The sequence below is a fragment of the Eriocheir sinensis genome, chromosome 57, assembly GCF_024679095.1.
Source record: "Eriocheir sinensis breed Jianghai 21 chromosome 57, ASM2467909v1, whole genome shotgun sequence".
Classification (NCBI taxonomy): domain Eukaryota; kingdom Metazoa; phylum Arthropoda; class Malacostraca; order Decapoda; family Varunidae; genus Eriocheir; species Eriocheir sinensis.
This window is the reverse complement of record NC_066565.1, coordinates 8113307-8137077: the sequence shown is the minus strand read 5'-3', so window position 1 is coordinate 8137077 and position 23771 is coordinate 8113307. Positions and strand designations below refer to the sequence as shown.

Here is a 23771-nt window from a genome sequence, read left to right as displayed (position 1 = left end):
GGCGGTTGTGAAACAATAACAATGGACTTAGAAAATCCAAGCCACCTAACTCTATAATTAAAGAGGCTTGCCCCCCTGGCCCCTCCCCAAGGTAAAACGTATACAAAAATGCATTATAATACTAATTCTTTCACGTGCTAAATTACTACGAATATTGGTTTGGAGTGGTTATTCTTAAGTTTTGCCGTTGTAACCCTCGACCCATTTGAATACTTCTATCAGATCTCCCCGCACTCTTCGGCTCTCTAGTGAATGTAAGTTTAGATGTTTCAGCCTATTTTGATATGGGAGGTTCCTCAGCCCCTGAATCATCTTGGTCATCCTCCTCTGAACTGATTCTAGCAAGTTGATGTCCATTCTGTAGAGGCAGCTCCTTTGACCCTAAGCTCCCGTGTATCTAACCCCACCTAATATCGCTGTCCATGAATTTACCTAGTCTATTTTTGAATGTGACAATTGTATTGGCACTCACCACGTGACTGCTAAGCCTATTCCACTCATCCAGCACCCTGTTTGTAAACCAATTTTTGCCTGTGTCCCTGTTGAATCTGAATTTATGAAGTTTAAACCCATTACTTCGTGTCCTACCCGGTTCTCTTACCAACAAAACCTTATGAATGTCTCCTTTATTAAAGCCCTTCATCCATTTATAAACCTCGATCATGTCTCCATGCACCCTTCGCCTTTCTAGAGAATGCAAGTTTAACTGTTTGAGTCTTCCCTCGTATGGCAAGTTTCTCAACCCCTGAATCATCTTAGTCATCCTCCTCTGCACCGATTCTAACATTTTGATATCCATTCTATAGTAAGGTGACCAGAACTGAACCGCATAGTCAAGATGAGGTCTAACTAATGCTAAATATAGTTTGAGGAAGACTTCGGGGCTTTTGTTGCTTACGCTCCTTGAAATAAATCCCAGTACCCTATTTGCTCGATTTCTAGCTTGAATGCATTGTGCCCTTGGACAGAGATCAGAGCTCACTAAGACCCCTAAATCCCTCTCGCACCCAGACCTGCTTTTGAGAGTGTCATTTAAGCAATAGTTATGTGAGGAGTTGTTCCTACCTACACTCAGAATACTGCACTTCCCTACATTGAACTCCATCTGCCATTTATCCACCCAGTCATACAATCTGTTGAGTTCACCCTGGAGAATACTAGCGTCCTGATCCGACTCAATTACTCTACCAATCTTGGTATCATCTGCAAATTTACTAACATCACTACCATAGCTGGGCACGATAACAGAAAACCTTATTCCCGATAACCGATAACTGATAATGAAAAACCTTAACGGTGATAACCGATATTCGATAAATGGAGACACAAATATAGGCGATAACCGATACCCGATATAAATCCACAATTCCGATACTAGCTTGTGATAAGTCCGATAGGCGAAAACGATACTATATTGATATTTCAAATAAAAAACATAGATGAATTCAAATTTTCATTATCCGTATTTTAGAAAACTTACAAAACCTGAAAACCACACGTTGACACGTACATATGGACGGTAATACAAGCAGCTTGAACGGTGTTGTGTTATTTGCGTCCCCACCGTCAAAGCTGCGCTTTTGTTTACAAACTCTGGTCGCTCGTGAAATGCGCATGCTCAGACCAGCAAGCGTAGACCTGTACAGTCTCACAAAGCTTTAAACCGTAATTAAGAGTTGCTGGAAGGCTGAATCAGACATACAGTACCACTACCACCATCCTCGCTGTTTCTAGAACGACACTCGATCTGTACGAGTTGTATTTATATGTACAGAGTGTCGTTCTAGAAACAGCGAGGATGGTGGTGATCTATGTTTAATTCAGCTTTCCAGCAACTCTTAATGTGTTAAAAAGCTTTGTGAGACTGTACAGGTCTACACTTACTGGTCGGAGCATGCGCAGTTCACGAGAGACCAGTGTTTGTAAACAAAAGCGCCAGATTTTGACGATGGGACACCAAATAACACAACACCGGGTGCCTTCAATACCATGGCATGCTCACAAACGAATATGGAATATCAAATTTGAGGCAGTGAATAATCATTCTGGGGGCAAAGTTAAATGATTTTTCTCTTTAATATATTCCTTTTTTGAGTAACATAAAAAATAACCTAGTGTTTTAATTTTGATGATCTAAGTATGAAATCTCTTCACCGAAGATATTTCATGTTCCGAAGTTTTTTCATACAACACCGGGCCACGCATGCACAGTAGGGAGACAACGTTTTTTTTTTTTCTGAGGCGGAAAAAAGTAGCGATTATTGCTAGTTTGCTTACAAAAGTAACGAAGATACCGATATATATTTAAATAAGTAGCGGATGGCCGATAACCCGACTTTGTTATCAGTGATAAAGTATCGAGATAACTTATCGCGATAACGCCCACCTATGATCACTACTAATTCCTGTATCTAAGTCACTGATATAAATAATAAACAAAAGTGGACCTAATACCAAACCTTGTGGGACCCCACTCGTAACACATCCCCAGTCAGATCTTTTACCATTGATTTGCACTCTTTGCTTCCTATTGCTAAGCCACGCCTTGACCCAGTTCAAAACTTTACCCTCTACTCCGTGAGCCTGTAAGTTAAGCAACAGTCGTTGGTGAGGAACTTTGTCAAACACTTTACTAAAATCAAGATAGATTACATCATAATTTTCATCTCTGTCAACTGCCTCAAATACTTTATTGTAGAAGGACAAGAGATTGGTGAGGCATGACCTACCTTTTGTGAACCCATGCTGCAAGTTGTGAATTAAGCTACGTTTCTCTAAATGCTCCCGAATGTTCCTGGCTATTATGGACTCCAGCTTCTTGCCTATAACGGTTCCATGTCAACTGAACCAGTGCCACTTGCACCAGTACCACATGCACCAGTGCCAACTGAACCAGTAGACAACTGAACCAGTAGACAACTGAACCAGTGGTCTACTGAACCAGTGGTCAACTGAACCAGTAACCATTTGAACCAGCGACCATCCGAACCAGTGCAACTTGAACCAGTGCAAACTGAACCAGTACTACTTGAACCAGTACTATTTCAACCAGTGACCATCTGAACCAGTGGTCATCTGAACCAGTGGTCAACTGAACCAGTGGTCAACTGAACCAGTAGTCAAGTGAACCAGTGGTCATTTGAACCAGTGGTCATTTGAACCAGTAACCATCTGAACCAGTGTAAACTGAACCAGTACTACTTGAACCAGTACTATTTCAACCAGTGACCATCTGAACCAGTGGTCATCTGAACCAGTGCTACTTGAACCAGTGCAAACTGAACCAGTACTACTACTTGAACCAGTACTAATTCAACCAGTGACCATCTGAACCAGTGGTCATCTGAACCAGTGCAACTTGAACCAGTGCAAACTGAACCAGTAGTACTTGAACCAGTACTATTTCAGCCAGTGACCGTGTAATACAATTTAACCCTTTTTCGAAGGCCGATGGTACTGTACTCCGTTGTGTAACCCTTTCATTACAGGTGTAACTCGTTTATGTTAGCATCCTCCCTGCACCAGCTTAAACCACACATACTGAATTAAAACAACAAATTATCCTAGGCTTTGCATTGAATTAAAACAAGAAATAACCCTAGGCTTTGTACTGAATTGAAGCAAAAAATAACCCTAGGCTTTGTACTGAATTAAAGCAAAAAATAATCCTAGGCTTTGTATTGAATTAAAACAAGAAATAAGCCTAGGCTTTGTACTGAATTAAAACAAGAAATAACCCTAGGTTTGTACTTAATTAAAGCAGGAAATAATCCTAGGATTTGTACTGAATTTGTACTATTTCAGCCAGTGACCGTGTAATACAATTTAACCCTTTTTCGAAGGCCGATGGTACTGTGCTCCGTTGTGTAACCCTTTCATTACAGGTGTAACTCGTTTATGTTAGCATCCTCCCTGCACCAGCTTAAACCACGCGCTTATGCAAAGCCATTTTTATTTTGAGCTGGTCCCAGTCCTGCGACACGTGGAGTCGGGATGCTGTCTGGTACAATTTTTTTTTTTTAGTTTTATATTATATTTTTATTTATTTATTTATTTTTTTTTTACTTTTTTCTTTTAGTTTTTTTTTCTTTTCCTAGCTTATAACAGTTTTTATATTTCCTTTTCTTGTTTTATTTATTTTTATTTATTACTTTTTGTGAAATATTTTTCACTTTGTGTTTGTAAATGAAGTGTGACCATTTTAATGTAGGTTTCCGAAGGAAATAAAAATACAGTTGAGTCACAACAAATTCTGCTGAACTCGCACATATTTTATGGAATAAAAAATACTCTGAATTGTGAGTAAACTAATTATATTCAGATCTTGAAGAAAAATAAAGTTGAAGAAATATAAATAAAATGCAGTATAACGTTTGGTTACTCTATGTTAACAAGGTAAGTACTGTATATAGTTGCACAGCACTAAATCTTATTTTCTACCCAACAACTTGCATGTGGGCAATTGCTCTCAAATATCGTAACTTGTCGGCTTCTTCACCATAAGATCTAACTTTAACTGCTAGTCTGTTTGCTAAAAGTACATATCTATTTCTTGGCCTCTCAAGATTGACAGCTTGGGCATTTTGCATTGTTAGCCTATGAACTGCAATGTCTTTTCTGATACCATTCATGAAAGACCACATTGTTGGATGAGAGCACATAAAAAGTGACTTGAGCGAATTATGAAACCCTTCCGTGCAATTAGTGGTTTTTGGTGCACATATTTGGGCATCCTCGTAATGATTCCATAGCTGTGGTTCAAATCTTGGGTTTCTTGCCCTTCCTCCTACTCGAGGTCCACGTACGTATGTAGATTCAAAATATGCAATTAGGTCATTGCATTCAGCCTCATCTGGAAAAGCAGCTCCCAACTCTTCAAAGACCTCAGGTACTTCATCAATTGGTACAAAAGCAAGTGCTGGAAGGGACTTGACAGTCATTGCAAAATCACGGTCTGTTTCATACCTGACCTTTAATCCCAATTCATTTACCTTTCTTATCACAGACTGATTTAAATGAAAGAAACATCCAGATACTCTTGCTAGAGGAAACTCATTTTTGAAAGCATTTATTGCCGCCAACTCAAAATCAAGTAAGATAGTAGAAGGTTGAGACCTGGATGCAACATTTTAAAATTTCAATCATACGTGTGTATGTTTCAGCTGTTTTGTTTGGCAAGAGAAAATATATACAAGGGGGATAGGAGTTTCCTATCTTGGCGTGAATAGTATACAACTGAAAGAAAATCAATGGGGTAGTCTCAAATGTTCCATCCCCAATCCATAACTCACTCTGAAGGCAATTTACCAAATCATGTCCCCCAAAGGCTAACATTCTTTGAGGATCATCGACTCCAGAATCATACATGACAATGTCTGCATAATCATTAGGTATCTCAAAGTTTCGAGACTGAGGAGGTGGTTGGATGTTCTCCTCTTGTTGGCGTGTTCGTCTAATACGTCGTTCAATGGCAGATTTAACTGGCATTCTTGCCAAGACATCATCGTTTAAGGGAACGAGATGGTCGGCGAGAATTGTCCTTGTGGTGGCACGAGTGTTTTTTGCATCTTGTTTCATTTTTGCAAGGGCAACATGAACGTCAGTTTGAATAGTCTCCAGAATGGGTGTGGTCAGAGGGTTCTTTTATAATATTTGAGCCCTTCGTTATTATTGATGATTTACATTTGAAAGTCTTATATTTCCTGCACCTCCAATACTTTTTTTCAGCATCCATCCAAGGCTCTTTTGTCCGAAGAATATACTCAAAACCATGATGCACTAGCAATTCTCCACCTCTCAAGGACTGTGAAATATCTAGAGCCATTTCACATAAAATTATTTGAAGATATACAGTATTATAACTACAAAAAAGTACGGTTAACTGAGTAGGTGCAACGTGAGAAAGCACCACTCTCAGTGAAGTCTAACCCCTACTGGGCCTGGTGGAGCGCCATGGGCCACTGGCGGCGCCCTGGGGCCGCAGGCAGGATTGCCAGACACGTGTGTTAAAAAAATTGGCACACTCTTCCCGTAAAAAAGGTTCAGATGGTCCCTTAAACGATGATGTCTTGGCAAGAATGCCAGTTAAATCTGCCATTGAACGACGTATTACGAACACGCCAAACAGCGGAGAACATCCAACCCCCTCCTCACTCTCGACCCATAGAGATACCTAATGATTATGCAGACATTGTCATGTATGATTGCACGGAAGGGTTTCATAATTCGCTCAAGTCACTTTTTATGTGCTCTCATCCAACAATGTGGTCTTTCATGAATGGTATCAGAAAAGACATTGCAGTTCATAGGCTAACAATGCAAAATGCCCAAGCTGTCAATCTTGAGAGGCCAAGAAATACATATGTACTTTTAGCAAACAGACTAGCAGTTAAAGTTAGATCTTATGGTGAAGAAGCCGACAAGTTACTTTAAATAAGTACAAACCTAGGGTTATTTCTTGTTTTAATTCAGTACAAAGCCTAGGGTTATTTCTTGTTTTAATTCAATACAAAGCCTAGGATTATTTTTTGCTTTAATTCAGTACAAAGCCTAGGGTTATTTCTTGTTTTAATTCAATGCAAAGCCTAGGATAATTTGTTGTTTTAATTCAGTATGCGTGGTTTAAGCTGGTACTGCATTTTATTTATATTTCTTCAACTTTATTTTTCTTCAAGATCTGAATATAATTAGTTTACTTACAATTCAGAGTATTTTTTATTCCATAAAATATGTGCGAGTTCAGCAGAATTTGTTGTGACTCAACTGTATTTTTATTTCCTTCGGAAACCTACATTAAAATGGTCACACTTCATTTACAAACACAAAGTGAAAAATATTTCACAAAAAGTAATAAATAAAAATAAATAAAACAAGAAAAGGAAATATAAAAAATTTTATAAGATAGTAAAATAAAAAAAAAATAAAACAAAAAATTAAAAAAAAAAAAAATAAATAAATAAATAAAAATATAATATAAAACTAAAAAAAAAAAAAGGTCCGCGACAGCATCCCGACTCCACGTGTCGCAGGACTGGGACCAGCTCAAAATAAAAATGGCTTTGCATAAGCGCGTGGTTTAAGCTGGTGCAGGGAGGATGCTAACATAAACGAGTTACACCTGTAATGAAAGGGTTACACAACGGAGCACAGTACCATCGGCCTTCGAAAAAGGGTTAAATTGTATTACACGGTCACTGGCTGAAATAGTACAAATTCAGTACAAATCCTAGGATTATTTCCTGCTTTAATTAAGTACAAACCTAGGGTTATTTCTTGTTTTAATTCAGTACAAAGCCTAGGCTTATTTCTTGTTTTAATTCAATACAAAGCCTAGGATTATTTTTTGCTTTAATTCAGTACAAAGCCTAGGGTTATTTTTTGCTTCAATTCAGTACAAAGCCTAGGGTTATTTCTTGTTTTAATTCAATGCAAAGCCTAGGATAATTTGTTGTTTTAATTCAGTATGTGTGGTTTAAGCTGGTGCAGGGAGGATGCTAACATAAACGAGTTACACCTGTAATGAAAGGGTTACACAACGGAGTACAGTACCATCGGCCTTCGAAAAAGGGTTAAATTGTATTACACGGTCACTGGCTGAAATAGTACTGGTTCAAGTACTACTGGTTCAGTTTGCACTGGTTCAAGTTGCACTGGTTCAGATGACCACTGGTTCAGATGGTCACTGGTTGAATTAGTACTGGTTCAAGTACTACTGGTTCAGTTTGCACTGGTTCAAGTTGCACTGGTTCAGATGACCACTGGTTCAGATGGTCACTGGTTGAATTAGTACTGGTTCAAGTAGTAGTACTGGTTCAGTTTGCACTGGTTCAAGTAGCACTGGTTCAGATGACCACTGGTTCAGATGGTCACTGGTTGAAATAGTACTGGTTCAAGTAGTACTGGTTCAGTTTACACTGGTTCAGATGGTTACTGGTTCAAATGACCACTGGTTCAAATGACCACTGGTTCACTTGACAACTGGTTCAGTTGACCACTGGTTCAGTTGACCACTGGTTCAGTTGGCACTGGTGCATGTGGTACTGGTGCAAGTGGCACTGGTTCAGTTGACCGGCAACCGCCTATAACTGATGTTAAGCTAATTGGGCGATAGTTTGAAGCAACTGACTTGTCCCCCTTTTTAAAAATCGGCGTCACATTAGCTATGTTCCATAGGCTCGGCACATAGCCAGTATTTACCGACATCTTAAGTCACTCTCCCAGCGCGCGAGCGATAATTTCAAACGAAAACATAAGTTACTGCTATATCTCATCCAATCCTTCCTCCTCATGGATGAAAGATATTGGAAGTCTACAGGTTGAACCACGGCAGAGATATGATGTCACAGTACGTAGGCATCCTTCTACCAGCTCGATTATTCATATTAGGCTACATATTTCGTATGTTTGACTCTCATAATAAATACCTTCGAAAAATATGTTTTTTTTATTACATGCAGATAATCACAGTACAATTATGGCATATATACACTCATTAAACATATTACATAAGTTTGACGCTCATAAAGAACTGAATGTTTTTTGCTATTATATGAAGAAAATCTTTCATAAACACTGTACAAATATGGAATACATAAACATATTAGGCTACATATCAGGCGTGTTTGTAGCTTACATAAAAATAAATCCTTACAAAACTGAATAACTTCTCTGCTTTTATATGTACAAGAAATACTTTCATAAACAGAAATATAACATGCGGTGGCTGAGCGCGCTCCCTGAGAATAGGGTAGAGGACAGGGGGCCTTCGCGCTTCCTTCCTCCACGCATTCAGACACGGGAAATCATTATCAGCACGTCTCTCCATTACAATGGTCTGTAGTGCTCTGGGAGGTACGTGAAACGTAGGGACAGGATGCCATCAACCACTGAAAGTAATAATTACGTCACGGGATTACAGAGTTAAAGATGTCGGTTAGTGGGTCACTGAGTACATCACCTAATTCCTTTAATACCCTCGGAAATATCCCGTTAGGACCTGGCGACTTGTTCTTCTTAAGCTTATCCATCTCATCCTGAACTACTTGCCTGGTAATGATTATATCCCTCAACTTATCGCCATCCCCGCCCTCGTACACCTGAACCCTTTCCGATATAGTCGTTCGATCCTCCTGTGTGAATACTGAAAGGAAGTAGTCGTTCAACAATGTGCTCATATTTTCGTAATTTTCTACTAGCTCCCCTGTTTGTTTTCAGCGGTCCAATTTTCTCCCGTTTTTTTGTTCTATACATCTGAAAGAAGCCCTTAGGATTACTTTCCGCCTCATTTGGTACTTTGATCTCATAGTTCCTTTTTGCCATCCTGGTGTTTTTCTTAACTAATCTAGATAGTTCGACGTACCGGCCCCTGAGATGTGTTTCACCATTCTTTATTTTCTGATAAATTCCCTTCTTTAACCCAATCTCGTGTTTTAGTCCACGAGTCATCCACTTAGGATCATTGTTTTCTTTTCTAAGTGTTCGCTGTGGTATATGCTGTCCTTGCCCCTCTACTATTACTCTAACTAAATTATTGTAAGACATTTCTACCTGGTTCTCCTGGCTCTCCAATCTGCAGTTCTGGCCCTCATGAATTCCTAAATTATCCCAGTTTACCCTTTCAAGATGTCTTCGAAGCCCCTTGTAATTTGCTCTTCTGAAATCTGGCACAAACACTGGGTTTGGTTTGCTGGTTACCGCCATAGCTGGGCACGATAACAGAAAACCTTATTCCCGATAACTGATAATGAAAAACCTTAACGGCGATAACCGATATTTGTTAACTAGAGACACAAATATAGGCGATAACCGATAACCGATACCCGATATAAATCCACAATTCCGATACTAGCTAGCGATAAGTCCGATAGGCAAAAACGATACTATATTGATATTTCAGATAGAACATTGATGAATTCAAATTTTCATTATCTGTATTTTAGGAAACTTACAGAACGTTAAAACCACACGTTGACACGTACATATGGACGGTAATACTAGAAATGCCTGAACCGGTGTTGTGTTATTTGGCGTCTCCACCGTCAAAAATTGTTTACAAACACTGGTCTCTCATGAACGGTGCATGCTCAGACCAGCAAGCGTAGACCTGTACAGTCTCACAAAGCTTTTAAACCGTAATAAAGAGTTGCTGGAAGGCTGAATCAGACATATAGTACCACTACCACCGTCCTCGCTGTTACTAGAACGGCACTCTGTACGAGTTGTATTTATATGTACAGAGTGTACGTCGTTCTAGAAACAGCGAGGATGGTGGTACTGTATGTTTGATTCAGCTTTCCAACAACTCTTAATGGGTTAAAAAAAACATTGTGAGACTGTACAGGTCTAAACTTAATGGTCTGAGCATGCAGTTCACGAGATCTCGACCAGTGTTTGTAAACAAAAGCGCCAGCTTTTGACGATGGGACACCAAATAACACAACACCAGGTGCCTTCAATACCATGGCATGGTCACAAACGAATATGGAATATCAAATTTGAGGCAGTGAATAATCATTTTTTGGGCAAAGTTAAATGATTTTTCTCTCAGCGGAGAGAGCGCACATTCAAAGAATGAACGAAGCTGTACACCTGGGTCAGTGTTGTACACCTGGGTCAGGTTGTACACCTGGGTCAGTGTTGTACACCTGGGTCAGTGTTGTACACCTGGGTCAGTGTTGTACACCTGGGTCAGTGTTGTACACCTGGGTCAGGTTGTACACCTGGGTCAGGTTGTACACCTGGGTCAGTGTTGTACACCTGGGTCAGTGTTGTACACCTGGGTCAGGTTGTACACCTGGGTCAGTGTTGTACACCTGGGTCAGTGTTGTACACCTGGGTCAGTGTTGTACACCTGGGTCAGTGTTGTACACCTGGGTCAGGTTGTACACCTGGGTCAGTGTTGTACACCTGGGTCAGTGTTGTACACCTGGGTCAGGTTGTACACCTGGGTCAGTGTTGTACACCTGGGTCAGTGTTGTACACCTGGGTCAGGTTGTACACCTGGGTCAGTGTTGTACACCTGGGTCAGTGTTGTACACCTGGGTCAGGTTGTACACCTGGGTCAGTGTTTGAAGAGTGATCTTCACTTCCTTGACGTCACACACCTTCGTCAGTACAAGATTCTGTCCGTGGCTAAAGCAGTGGATTGGCTTGGCCAGGGTGTACTTCTTCATGAGTACTGCGGCACACCCTTTGAATGTTCCCACCATGGCACTTGCTCCATCGAAACCAAGTCCCCTGCACTTGGCCATGTTCAATCCGAGGTCTTCAACGGTGCGCAAAAGGAGCCAGGCTAAACCTTTACCGGTGAGGTCATGAGCACGCACAAAGGCAAGGAAGTCTTCCCTTATTTCCTCTTCCAAGTGCCGAGTGATGATAGTGGCCTGCACTAAAATTCCGCTTTCTCTCTGAGGAGTACTACCGCCGGGCGGTGTACATTCCATTCATGGACCACATCTTGGCTGAGTTGAAGAGTCGGTTCGGTGACGACACAGTGCCTGTCGCACTTCAGCTCAATAAAATCCTCACAGGCCCAGAAACGGATGTTGCGTGCGGTTGTGCTTCAAGTGGCGAAGCTCTACGAACTCGACATTGAATCCCTGACACTCGTGAAGGTAGAAGCGGAGCGCTGGGCATTATCTGTTCTGGTCTTCCAAACGATCAAAGAAGCCCAGGCACACGCCAGCACCAGCATCTGAGGAGTACCGTCGGCCAAGAGCGCCTGAACAGGCTTGCCCTCCTCTGTGTCCACCATGATATCCCCATTTCAGTCGAGAGAGTGAGAAGCAAATTCGGCGAAAAAAACCGCCGACTACTCTTTGCTTGGTGAGGCACTTGTTGAATACTTGGGAATTTGTAAATATATTTCTTTAGATCAGCCAATCTTTGCAAATGTGTTACCTCAATCCCATGTAAAAGAAGCCCTATAAGAATTCCTTTTTATCTTCAGCTGCGTCTAATTTGACATAATAGCTCTTTTTTGTAAAGGTCAGGTTTGTAATTTATATATGACCTGTATTATGATCACCCTTGCTGCTTACATAGCGAAATAAACATTTAGTTTTCTTCGAGTGATCGTATGGTGATGATTTCTACCTGTTCAGATCTGCCTTTTTACGGGTCGGATGTGCAATTTGAATTGTTTCTTGTTATTGCTTGCCAGCTTAATATTGATTGCACTTCATATATAGATACAAGAAAAACTCATTTGTCACATATACGTTGATTGCTCGTGAGCTGCGGATTTTAAGCAAAGAACCGCCATCACTATCCATTGGTCTTCACTGTTTGAGGCTGTCGCTAACTTATGAAATTTTACCAGCGGGCTCCCAAAATTGATTTTCTGGATCCGCCTTGCTTTGTTCCTCGTGTCGACTGTTATATCAACTGTTTTGCTTTCCACTGCTTCATTAATCACACTCTTGACTTCCTCCCCAACTTTCTGCTTGACTTCATCAATCCTAGATTTGAACTCAGTGTTCACTTGAGACCTGATATCATCTCTAATTTCCTCCTTCAGATTCTTGACATCACTCTTGATCTCCTCTAAGGCCTCAGTGGTTTTAGTTTCCAGGGCATCCATACGTCTTTCTACTTTATCCTGTCTCTTGGATGTGTTGGTTACTTGTTTGAACAATTTCCCCGCAACAATATCGCATTTGGTACAATACCAGTGAATCTTACTTACTTGATTGCTGCTCAGGAAATTATACACTGCCTCAGTGACCTCCTCACACTTTATGTGGTGCCACATTTCACATAGTTCACAGCCTAGAGCCTTGTCTTCCTCACCAACCTTAACCTTACAGACTGGGCATGTGTCTGTTTGTTTATCTGCGTCGCTATCGTCTGCCCCTGTCAGCTGATCATCCCCGCCCCCAGTCGCAAGGCTTGTTTTGCCAGATCCAACAGTATCCTTGGTTTTTGTGCCCGCCTTCTTACTAGACGGATTATTCTTGGAACGATTCATTCTTCTGGCAATATTACTATTGGAGAATTCCTTCACTTTTACAGAGCTCTCACGGGCACGTCCACCCTCGACCACGACCACGGACCCTAGGCCGCCGGTGTGTGGAGGAAAAGAGAACAAGGAAAGAACGAGGACAACAACAACACACTCAGCCGCCGCAAAGGTTGGGGCCGCCTCATCTGCAGGGCTGGACAGCAGCATGAGTGGCCAGGACAAGCAGGAGCAGACTGCTGCAGGGGGCAGGAGGGTCAGTGGTCACCAGATGAAGCAACTTGCTGCTGGCAACTCCAGCAACAAAGGAGAGAGGAAGTTTGTGTGTCTGGAGTGTGGAAAAGAATTCACCACAAGGGGAGGCCTCAGATATCACACCCTTACACACACTGGTGTGAAGAACTATGAATGTAAGGAATGTGGGAAACTATTCATCCAGAAGAGTACCCTTGATAGACACACCCTTACACACACTGGTGTGAAGAACTATGAATGTAAGGAATGTGGGAAACTATTCACCCTGAAGGGTCACCTTGATAGACACACCCTTACACACACTGGTGTGAAGAACTATGAATGTAAGGAATTTGGGAAACTATTCACCCTGAAGGGTCACCTTGATACACACACCCTTACACACACTGGTGTGAAGAACTATGAATGTAAGGAATGTGGGAAAAAATTCATCCGGAAGGGTAACCTTGATAGACACACCGTTACACACACTGGTGTGAAGAACTATGAATGTAAGGAATGTGGGAAACAATTCATCCAGAAGAGTCACCTTGATACACACACCCTTACACACACTGGTGTGAAGAACTATGAATGTAAGGAATGTGGGAAACTATTCATCCTGAAGAGTCACCTTGATACACACACCCTTACACACACTGGTGTGAAGAACTATGAATGTAAGGAATGTGGGAAACTATTCATCCGGAAGAGTCACCTTGATACACACACTCTTACACACACTGGTGTAAAAAGTCATGAGTGTGAAGAGTGCGGGAAGAGGTTCAGTGTGAAGCAGGCACTCAATGAACACGTCTTCAGGCACTATGGCCTTAGAGAGTTCAAGTGTGATGTTTGTGGAAAGCTCTTTAAGACAAAGAGAGACATTGCCAGGCACATGAAGATCCACTTCTGAAGTGTGTCTGCCTACAGTAGTTATAGTGACCAAGGTAGGGAAGGGGATGGGAGGGAGAGGAAGGGAAGAGAGAGGAAGGCAAGGCTGCAGTAGGGAAGGGAAGAAAAGGCAAGGAAGGGAATCGAAGGCCAAGGAAGGAAAAGGGAAGGGAAGGCAGAGCAAGGAAGGAAAAGGGAAGGGAAGGGAAAGCTAGTCTGAGAAAGGGAAGGAGAGGGAGGGTAATGTGGTGTGGCTGGGTATGGTGTGGTGTTATGCGGATGGGTATGGTATAGTGTGGTGTGTGGTGCGGATGGGTATGGTGTGGTGTTATGCGGATGGGTATGGTATAGTGTGGTGTGTGGTGCGGATGGGTATGGTGTGGTGTTATGCGGATGGGTATGGTATAGTGTGGTGTGTGGTGCGGATGGGTATGGTATGGTGTAGTGTGGTGTGTGGTGCGGCTGGGTATGGTGTGGTGTGGTGTGGCAGGATTTGACTCGGCGACTTTTTACCTCGCTGTTGGTGGTGTTTGCAGAAGGACAAGCAGGACCCGGACGGTGACATCATTATGAGGGTCATTCCACCGTTACGGTCGTTTCATTCGGAAGTAACTTATTGGTGTACTCTTACCTGTATCTCTAGAAGTTATGCGGTTAGCTTGATATGATTTTTACCAAGATAGTACTAATGGCTAAAGAGGTTAATGAGACTATCCGGAACATTCTGTGTTTATTGTTGTTCTTGTTATTTATTGTTGAAGAGGACGTTACGGCCGTTTCACAAATGCAACCCGCAGTTTGACTTAGTGTTGTACATATGCAAAACTCTGTGAGAATACAAAGAAATTTCCAAATATTTTATATGCATGTTATAGATGAAGCTTTAAGTTATGCAAATATGTATAGGTTTTGTCAATTACCATTTCAGTTTTTCATACAAAAAATAAAGAACGCCGTTACGGTCGTTTCGAAAATTTCGTTACGGTCGTTTCACTGCAATTTCCCTTAAGAAATAAAGCAAAAATAATGGCAATAATTAAGTACCAGGACATTATGGCTTTTGGGGCCACTAATATATATATATATATATATATATATATATATATATATATATATATATATATATATATATATATATATATATATATAGATATAGATATAGATATATAGATAGATAGATAGATAGATAGATAGATAGATAGATAGATAGATATAGATAGATAGATAGATAGATACATAGATAGATAGATAGATAGATAGATAGATAGATAGATAGACAGGAAATATTATTTATTGGATAGTGACAGGAAATGACACATTTGGAAAAATGTAGGTATCCCTGCGAATACTTGGCACTGGGAGATTCCTTACAATCATGTCGTCTTGAATAGTGTCACGATCTCCATATTTTGGGAACACAAATGTGAGGTCCCCTGCAACATTCTTGCCTGACAACTTCAAACAATTTATATTGACTAACATCTCACCATCAACTAGTTCTTTTCCCTCTACAACTGCTGCAAAGTGTAAAACTGATCTCTTTCCAACATATTTTACTAGCACATAGGACCCTATCATTCTTTCACAAACAGAAGTGATGTCATGAAGATCGTCACATTTTTCAAGTTTTGCATCTGTGACAGAAACATCTTCGACATCAGACTCAACTGCTGATGCCCAGTTTGATGCAACATCCTCTTCACTGGAAAACTCACGGCTAGTGGTAGAGCTACTAATGTGTTCATCATCAGAATCGAGATGTTGTGGTTCCAGATTACAATTAGTGAAAGCAGTGTCATCGTGGGTGTTATGGTATAGTGCCACTCGATAGTGTCCAAGAGTCTTAACACTTCTACACTGTTGTATTGAGTGTGCTGCTCTACATCCTTTCCAAATTTTCTCATAGCCTGCTTTTTCACTTTCAATTTCATTCTTGGAGACGTACAGTACAGTTGTTTTGTTTGATATCTCAGTAGCAATTTTGTACAGGTCCAATGCTGAGCGAACAGTAGCACGGCCCTGCAGCACTCTACGGTACACATTCCACTTGATTAGTGCACCAATACCATCATGAGCGCCTTTCCATGATAGCTTTCAAAAAAGTTCCACTCTGCAGTAGCCTCATGGATCTGATCATAGAAGGTGAGAGCAGTTATGGAGTACCTATTCTTAAAATGGGCTGCTGCTCCATCCGTCCAAAGAGAAATGTGCTTGATGGGAACAGAGTTAGCCTTCAGGTCATCAATTATTTTACTGTTGAACACCTGTGCCTCAAGGCTTGAATGTGCCATGGTGTCTGAAACTAAGGCATAAGCCTTGGTATGTTGTTCTTCATCTTGTACATAGTGGACAACTGAGGTGTATATAGTCACGGAATCTCCTGTGCTTTTTTTTTTTTTTTTTTTACGTTGTTGCCTATTACGCCGGTAGGCATCTTCCCGGTGGGGCCTGATGGTCGGCCCAAGGCTTCTTCCAGGTGGGGCCTGATGGTCGGCCCAGCCCGTTCTGGCGCAGGCGAGTGTTTATAGTGGCGCCATCTTGCATTGGCTCATGCTGCCCCGAACTCGTTCTTGATTCTTGGACGGCTTCCTCTAGAGTCCGGGTTGATGGGTGGTCTTCAGGACAGCATGTGGGTAGTTTTAAGCCACTCGGCGGTGACTGAAAAATCCGAGTGGTAGCGTGAGGATTCGAACCCGCGTCGTCCATCACGCGGCGAATGTGGGTCCAGTACGCTACCAGTTCGGCCACCGCCTACCCTTGGCTTGGCATCCAGTGGGCTGCCACTACTTCATTTTGGTGTTTAATGGCATAATTCTCAGCAAAGTCTGTTTGAATAATGATGTGCCCTACTGTTAGGTTCTCTTTCTGTTCCAGGAATGCATTGTTTTGTGTCTTCATGTTGTTCCGTAACGGAAAAAATGAAACGACCGTAACGTAATTACAGAAAAATTTAGATATCCAGAGAGAAAAGGCCAATGGTGCATAGGTACCCCCCAACTAAATCTACATTGGATATGAAGTTATATTAAGCTGCTCCAAAAAATCACTGACCTATAAAAACAAACATCAAATTTTCGTTACGGTCGTTTCAATCAACATTGTTTTATATAATTAATTATTACTGAGTACTGAATTGCTTAGAATTACCAACTACATCCTAACCTAATACAGCATTGACCATACTTCTAACATACATCGAGGTCGGAATCAACAGCCTTTCATTTAATGTAAAAATGGGAAAATAAAATTATGGTTTTTTGGTAAAAAAATTTTTTTCACTTTTCCTCAACTTCAAAAGCCTCATACAAAAAATTGGCTTGATATTTTTTCGTTTTCTCTTCGAATTTGGAAACTACAGGTTTTCAGCTTTAATTTGATGTATTACAAACCTAGTTTAGACCATTTTTCAATTATGGCCCTCAGGATGACATTAGCGTGGAATGACCCATGAGGCTTGAGTACAGTCTCCTGAACTCCTCGTCCCTGGAGCTGATTGGTGAGTTGGCGACCCATTTTTCTTTGTTCGCATGTCTCTCTGTCTCTATCTCTGGTTGTGGCTTTTAATTGATGGGTCTGTCTATGTCTGTCTCTCATTTTCTCTCTCTGTCTCTCTGGTTGTTTTATTTGCTTCTCATTTTCTCTGTCTGTCTGTCTGGGTCTCTCTATGTCTTTGTCTGTCTCTGTTTTTCTCTCGTGTTGTATTCGCTTCTCAAATTCTCTCTGTCTGTCTGTCTGGGTCTCTCTATGTCTTTGTCTGTCTCTGTTTTTCTCTCTGTCTCTGGATTTCTGTAGCTTATTGTAATGTTTTTTTTTCTGCTTCTCTTATTTTCTGTGTCTGTCTGTGTCTCTGTGTCTGTCTATGTCTTTGTCTGTCTCTGTTTGTGTCTGTCTCTCTCTGGATTTCTGTAGCTTTTAGTGCTAATGGTTGTTTTTTTGTTTTTATTTTCTCTGTGTCTATGTCTTTGTCTGTCTCTGTTTGTGTCTGTCTCTCTCTGGATTTCTGTAGCTTTTTGTAATGGTTGTTTTTTTGTTTTTATTTTCTCTGTGTCTATGTCTTTGTCTGTCTCTGTGTCTGTCTCTGTCTCTCTCTGGATTTCTGTAGCTTTTAGTGCTAATGGTTGTTTTATCTACTTCTCATTTTCTCTGTGTCTGTCTATGTCTTTGTCTGTCTCTGTTTGTGTCTCTGTGTCTGTCTTTGTCTGTGTCTGTCTCTCTCTGGATTTCTGTAGCTTTTAGTGCTAATGGTTGTTTTATCTACTTCTCATTTTCTCTGTGTCTGTCTCTTTGGTAGTATTGCTTTCCTTCTCTTTCTCTACTTATCCCTGTTTCATTTTCCTCCGTTCTCATTTTTTGTTCTCTTTCTGTTCTTATGTCTTATTTTTTCACCGTTTTCCTTTCATTCTTTTCCTTTTTCACTTCTCTCTTCCTCTCCTTGTCTTAGTTTTCCCTTTTCATTTCTTCTTCTTCCTTTTGCTGTCTCATTTTCTCTGTGTCTGGCTCTCTGGATTTCTGTAGCTTTTATTTATTTATTTATTTTTACAACAAAGGAGATGGCTCAAGGGCAACAAAAAGTGCATAGAAAAAAAAGGCCTGCTACTCACCGCTGCCATAATAGACGAAGGTAAAGAGTGGCCAAGAGAGAGGTCAATTTGTGGTGGAGAGGTGTCTTGATAATGGCTGTTTTATGTCTACTTCTCATTTGGTCTCTGTCTGTCTCTGTCTCTGGGTTTCTGTAGCTTGTAGTGATAGTTCTCTCTCTCTCTCTCTCTCTCTCTCTTCTGGAAAAACAAATTGAATAGGTAACCTGGTGCGCACTTTCTCCGCAGAGCAACCCACGTGTACCTCCCCAGTCTAATGGTGAGCCTGGCGCCGCCCCTCGTGGTCTTCCAGCCTCCTCACCAGTGCATCTTCCACTCCTCTGAGCTTGTGTATAACTTGACCAACCAGTGATGAGGTGAGTGAGGGAAGGGAACAGAAGGGAAGGGAGAGGAAAGGAAGGAAAGGAAGGGAGAGGAAAGGAAGGGAAGGTTGAGAAAGGGAAGGGAAGAGAAGGGAAGGTTAAGGAAGGGAAGAGAAGGGAAGGTCAAGGAAGGGAAGGGAAGGTCAAGGAAGGGAAGGGAAGAGAAGGGAAGGTCAAGGAAGGGAAGAACATAAGAACGTAGGAGTCTGCAAGAGGCCGGTAGGCCTGTACAAGGCAGCTCCTTTGAACCTAAGCTCCCGTGTATCTAACCCCACCTAATATCGCTGTCCATGAATTTATCTAATCTATTTTTGATTAGAAGAAGAGAAGAGAAAGAAAGGGAAGGGAAGAGAGAGGAAAGGAAAGGGAAGAGAGGAGAAGGGAATGGAAGGTCAAGGAAGGAAAGGGAAGGGAATGGAATGAAAGGGAAGGGAAGGGAGAGAAAGATAAAGGAGCGGAAGGGAAGGGAAGGGAGAGGAATCAGAATCAGAAACTTTATTTCCATTTTATACAATGGTTATTCTTTACAGGCTTAAAACTATTGATCATAGTATATAGAGTGGTCCCCCCCCAGGCGGGGACTCCGAGGCAGGGTGAAGGTGCGCCATTTTGAAATTTGGGAAAAGATGTCTACATAGTTTGTCTATTTTTGATCTGTTGCTCTGTCTGGAAAGCTGGATTTTCTTATAGCCTTCTCAAACTAATGCTTCCTCTACATAGTTTGTCTATTTTTGATCTGTTGTGTGTCTGGAAAGCTGGATTTTCTTATAGCCTTCTCAAACTAATGCTTCCTCTACATAGTTTGTCTATTTTTGATCTGTTGCTCTGTCTGGAAAGCTGGATTACCTCATGTCATTAGAATGCAATTGATACCTTTTCTTGGCCTTTGGAAAGAGTTGATGTGAGGGGAAGTGTTGAGGATGCCCGCCTACAGTCCTTGCTGAGCAGTTTCTGTGTCTTTCAGAGCGTGTGAAGCAGTTTGCCAACCTGGTCCTGGCCCTCATGATGCTGTTCGCCAGGTACAATCACTGGATGGTGGGCGACAAGTTTGAGAGACTCGCCCCCTCACTGGTAATTATGCCCCGTTGTCATTTTTCCTTCTCTCTGTTCAGGGGCAGGACCTAGTGTTTTTTATGCCTTTTTTGTTTTATTGCCCTTGAACTCTAAAAGATAAAACTACATGACCTCCCCTAACCTAACTTAATCTCCCCTAACCTAACCTTACCTAACCTTTCCTGACCTCCATTAACCTTTTATAACCTCCCTTAACCTCACCTAGCCTTACCTAACCTCTCCTAATTTAACCTATCCTCCCCTTCCCTAGCCTACCTTAACTTAACCTCCCCTCCCTCCCCCCAGGTGTTCTTCATGCTAACCTGCCGGCTCATCGCTGAGTACCAAATCCACCGGAAGGAGAAGATGGACAAGGCGGCGGCAGCGGCCAAGAAGTCACCCGCCGCAGCCGCCGAAGGGAAGGACGAAGGAACAGCCGCCAACTCCATTGCTGGCGGCTCCACGTCTACTCTCGTCTCCTCCTCCTCCTCCGCCTCCTCCTCCTCTCTCAACATGGACGGTCGAAAAAGGATGTTTAGTGTGGAGGTGTTTGATTGGGGTATGTGGGTTGGTGTTTATAATTTCATTTGTGTGTGTGTGTGTGTGTGTGTGTGTGTGTGTGTGTGTGTGTGTGTGTGTGTGTGTGTGCTACCCTTCCCTCCCTCCCTCACCCCAATGTTTGTCTCTAGGTGTTTGTAGGCGATAAGATGACCTTTCAACACACCTTTCTTTCCTTTATTCTTTCCCTCTTTACAACGTTATTGTAAGTATACGTAACCTTAAACTAATGAAATACAAGTTACGTGAACCCTACCCTCGAGGTATGTTATTTTGATCTCTGTACGTATAGGCAAGATTACGTCTCTTAAACTAACGATATATAAGTTATGTCAACCTTAACCTGCGAGATGTTTGTATAAGTAACCTCAATTCACTGGTATGTTTGTATAAGTAACCTCAATTCACTGGTATGTTTGTATAAGTAACCTCAATTCACTGGTATGTTTGTATAAGTAACCTCAATTCACTGGTATGTTTGTTTAAGTAACCTCAATTCATTTCATATGTTGTATGTTACAGTGATCTCTGTATGTATAGGGAAGATTACATCCTTTAAACTAGCAAAATATAAGTTACGCCAACCTTACCTTTGAGATATTTGTATAAGTAACCTCAATTCACTGGTATGTTTGTATAAGTAACCTCAATTCATTTCATATGTCGTATGTTACTGTGATCTCTATGTATAGTGAAGATTACATCCTTTAAACTACCACAATATAAGTTACGCCAACCTTACCTACGAGATGTTTGTATGAGTAACCTCAATTAACTCGTATGTCGTATGTTACTTTGACCTGTACGTATACAGAAGATTATGTCATTTAAACTACCACAATATAAGTTACGCCAACCTTACCTACGAGATGTTTGTATAAGTAACCTCATTTCATTTCATATGTTACCTTGATCTGTATGTATAGGGAAGATTATGTCATTTAAACTGATGGAATATAACTTGTCAACCTTACTTAAGAGATGTTTGTATAAGTAACTTCAATTCACACTTTGATCTCTGTACGTCGAGGCAAGGTTACGTCAGCCCAGCACTCACTGTTTGCTTATTTCTCGTCTTTACGTAGACGTAACATTACGATCCTTGTATTGTTGTAGGACTTGTGTTGTGGAGAGGAAGTATTGCTGTAGGACTTGTGTTGTGGAGAGGAAGTATTGCTGTAGGACTTGTGTTGTGGAGAGGAAGTATTGCTGTAGGACTTGTGTTGTGGAGAGGAAGTATTGCTGTAGGACTTGTGTTATGGAGAGGAAGTATTGCTGCAGGACTTGTGTTGTGGAGAGGAAGTATTGCTGTAGGACTTGTGTTGTGGAGAGGAAGTATTGCTATAGGACTTGTGTTGTGGACAGGAAGTATTGCTGTAGGACTTGTGTTGTGGAGAGGAAGAATTGCTGTAGGACTTGTGTTGTGGAGAGGAAGTATTGCTGTAGGACTTGTGTTGTGGAGAGGAAGTATTGCTGTAGGACTTGTGTTGTGGAGAGGAAGTATTGCTGTAGGACTTGTGTTGTGGAGAGGAAGTATTGCTGTAGGACTTGTGTTGTGGAGAGGAAGTATTGCTGTAGGACTTGTGTTGTGGACAGACAAACAACGTAATATAATCTTATAAGGGAAGTAAGAGTGTTATAAAAATTGCAACAGTTTGTCAGAAAGGCCTATTTTTAACACCTTGACTGTGGATTTCCTACAAGAAGACATCACCAAGCTTTAGGAGTGGAACAAAAAGTGGCTGCTACAATGCAATGATGAAAAATGTAAAGTCCTGAACCTTGGGAGGGGATATCCAGCACACCAATACCACATGGGAAACACTCCACTATCCACCACAGAGGGAGAGAAAGACCTGGGAGTGTATGTTACCAGGCTACCAGTGAAGGGATATCCAGCACACCAATACCACATGGGAAACACTCCACTATCCACCACAGAGGCAGAGAAAGACCTGGGAGTGTATGTTACCAGGCTACCACTGAAGGGATATCCAGCACACCAATACCACATGGGAACCACTCCACTATCCACCACAGAGGGAGAGAAAGACCTGGGAGTGTATGTTACCAGGCTACCAGTGAAGGGATATTCAGCACACCAATACCACATGGGAAACACTCCACTATCCACCACAGAGGCAGAGAAAGACCTGGGAGTGTATGTTACCAGGCTACCAGTGAAGGGATATTCAGCACACCAATACCACATGGGAAACACTCCACTATCCACCACAGAGGCAGAGAAAGACCTGGGAGTGTATGTTACCAGGCTACCACTGAAGGGATATCCAGCACACCAATACCACATGGGAAACACACCAATATCCACCACAGAGGCAGAGAAAGACCTGGGAGTGTATGTTGCTAGGCTACCAGTGAAGGGATATCCAGCATACCAATACCACATGGGAAACGCACCACTATCCACCACAGAGGCAGAGAAAGACCTGGGAGTGTATGTTACCAGGCTACCAATGAAGGGATATCCAGCACACCAATACCACATGGGAAACACTCCACTATCCACCACAGAGGCAGAGAAAGACCTGGGAGTGTAAGCTACCAGGCTACCAGTGAAGGGATATCCAACATACCAATACCACATGGGAAACACTCCACTATCCACCACAGAGGCAGAGAAAGACCTGGGATTATATGTTACCAGGCTACCAGTGAAGGGATATCCAGCACACCAATACCACATGGGAAACACTCCAATATCCACCACAGAAGTAGAGAAAGACCTGGGAGTGTATGTTACCAGGCTACCAGTGAAGGGATATCCAGCACACTGATACCACATGGGACACACTTCACTATCCACCACAGAGGCAGAGAAAGACCTTGGAGTGTATGTTACCAGGCTACCAGTGAAGGGATATCCAGCACACCAATACCACATGGGAAACACTCCACTATCCACCACAGAGGCAGAGAAAGACATGGGAGTGTATGTTACCAGGCTACCACTGAAGGAATATCCAGCACACCAATACCATATGGGAAACACGCCACTATCCACCACAGAGGCAGAGAAAGACCTGGGAGTGTATGTTACCAGGCTACCAGTGAATGGATATCCAGCACACCAATACCACATGGGTAACACTC

The 23771-nt window shown here is 41.8% G+C and overlaps 2 long non-coding RNA genes across 22 annotated transcripts in view; both read right to left on the bottom strand.

The window, feature by feature from the left end:
* Positions 1 to 23771, bottom strand: part of LOC126984805 (uncharacterized) — a 118035-nt gene that overhangs the window by 17638 nt on the left and 76626 nt on the right. For all 21 annotated transcript variants that reach the window (XR_007737842.1, XR_007737843.1, XR_007737847.1 and 18 more), the window contains one exon: positions 21025 to 21148. This is a non-coding gene — a long non-coding RNA (uncharacterized LOC126984805). The remainder of the gene's footprint in view (positions 1 to 21024; positions 21149 to 23771) is intronic.
* Positions 13068 to 14038, bottom strand: LOC126984814 (uncharacterized). Its single transcript, XR_007737880.1, has 3 exons — positions 13911 to 14038; positions 13575 to 13826; positions 13068 to 13490 (listed from the first exon to the last, which is right to left on the bottom strand). It is a non-coding gene; the product is annotated as an uncharacterized LOC126984814 (long non-coding RNA).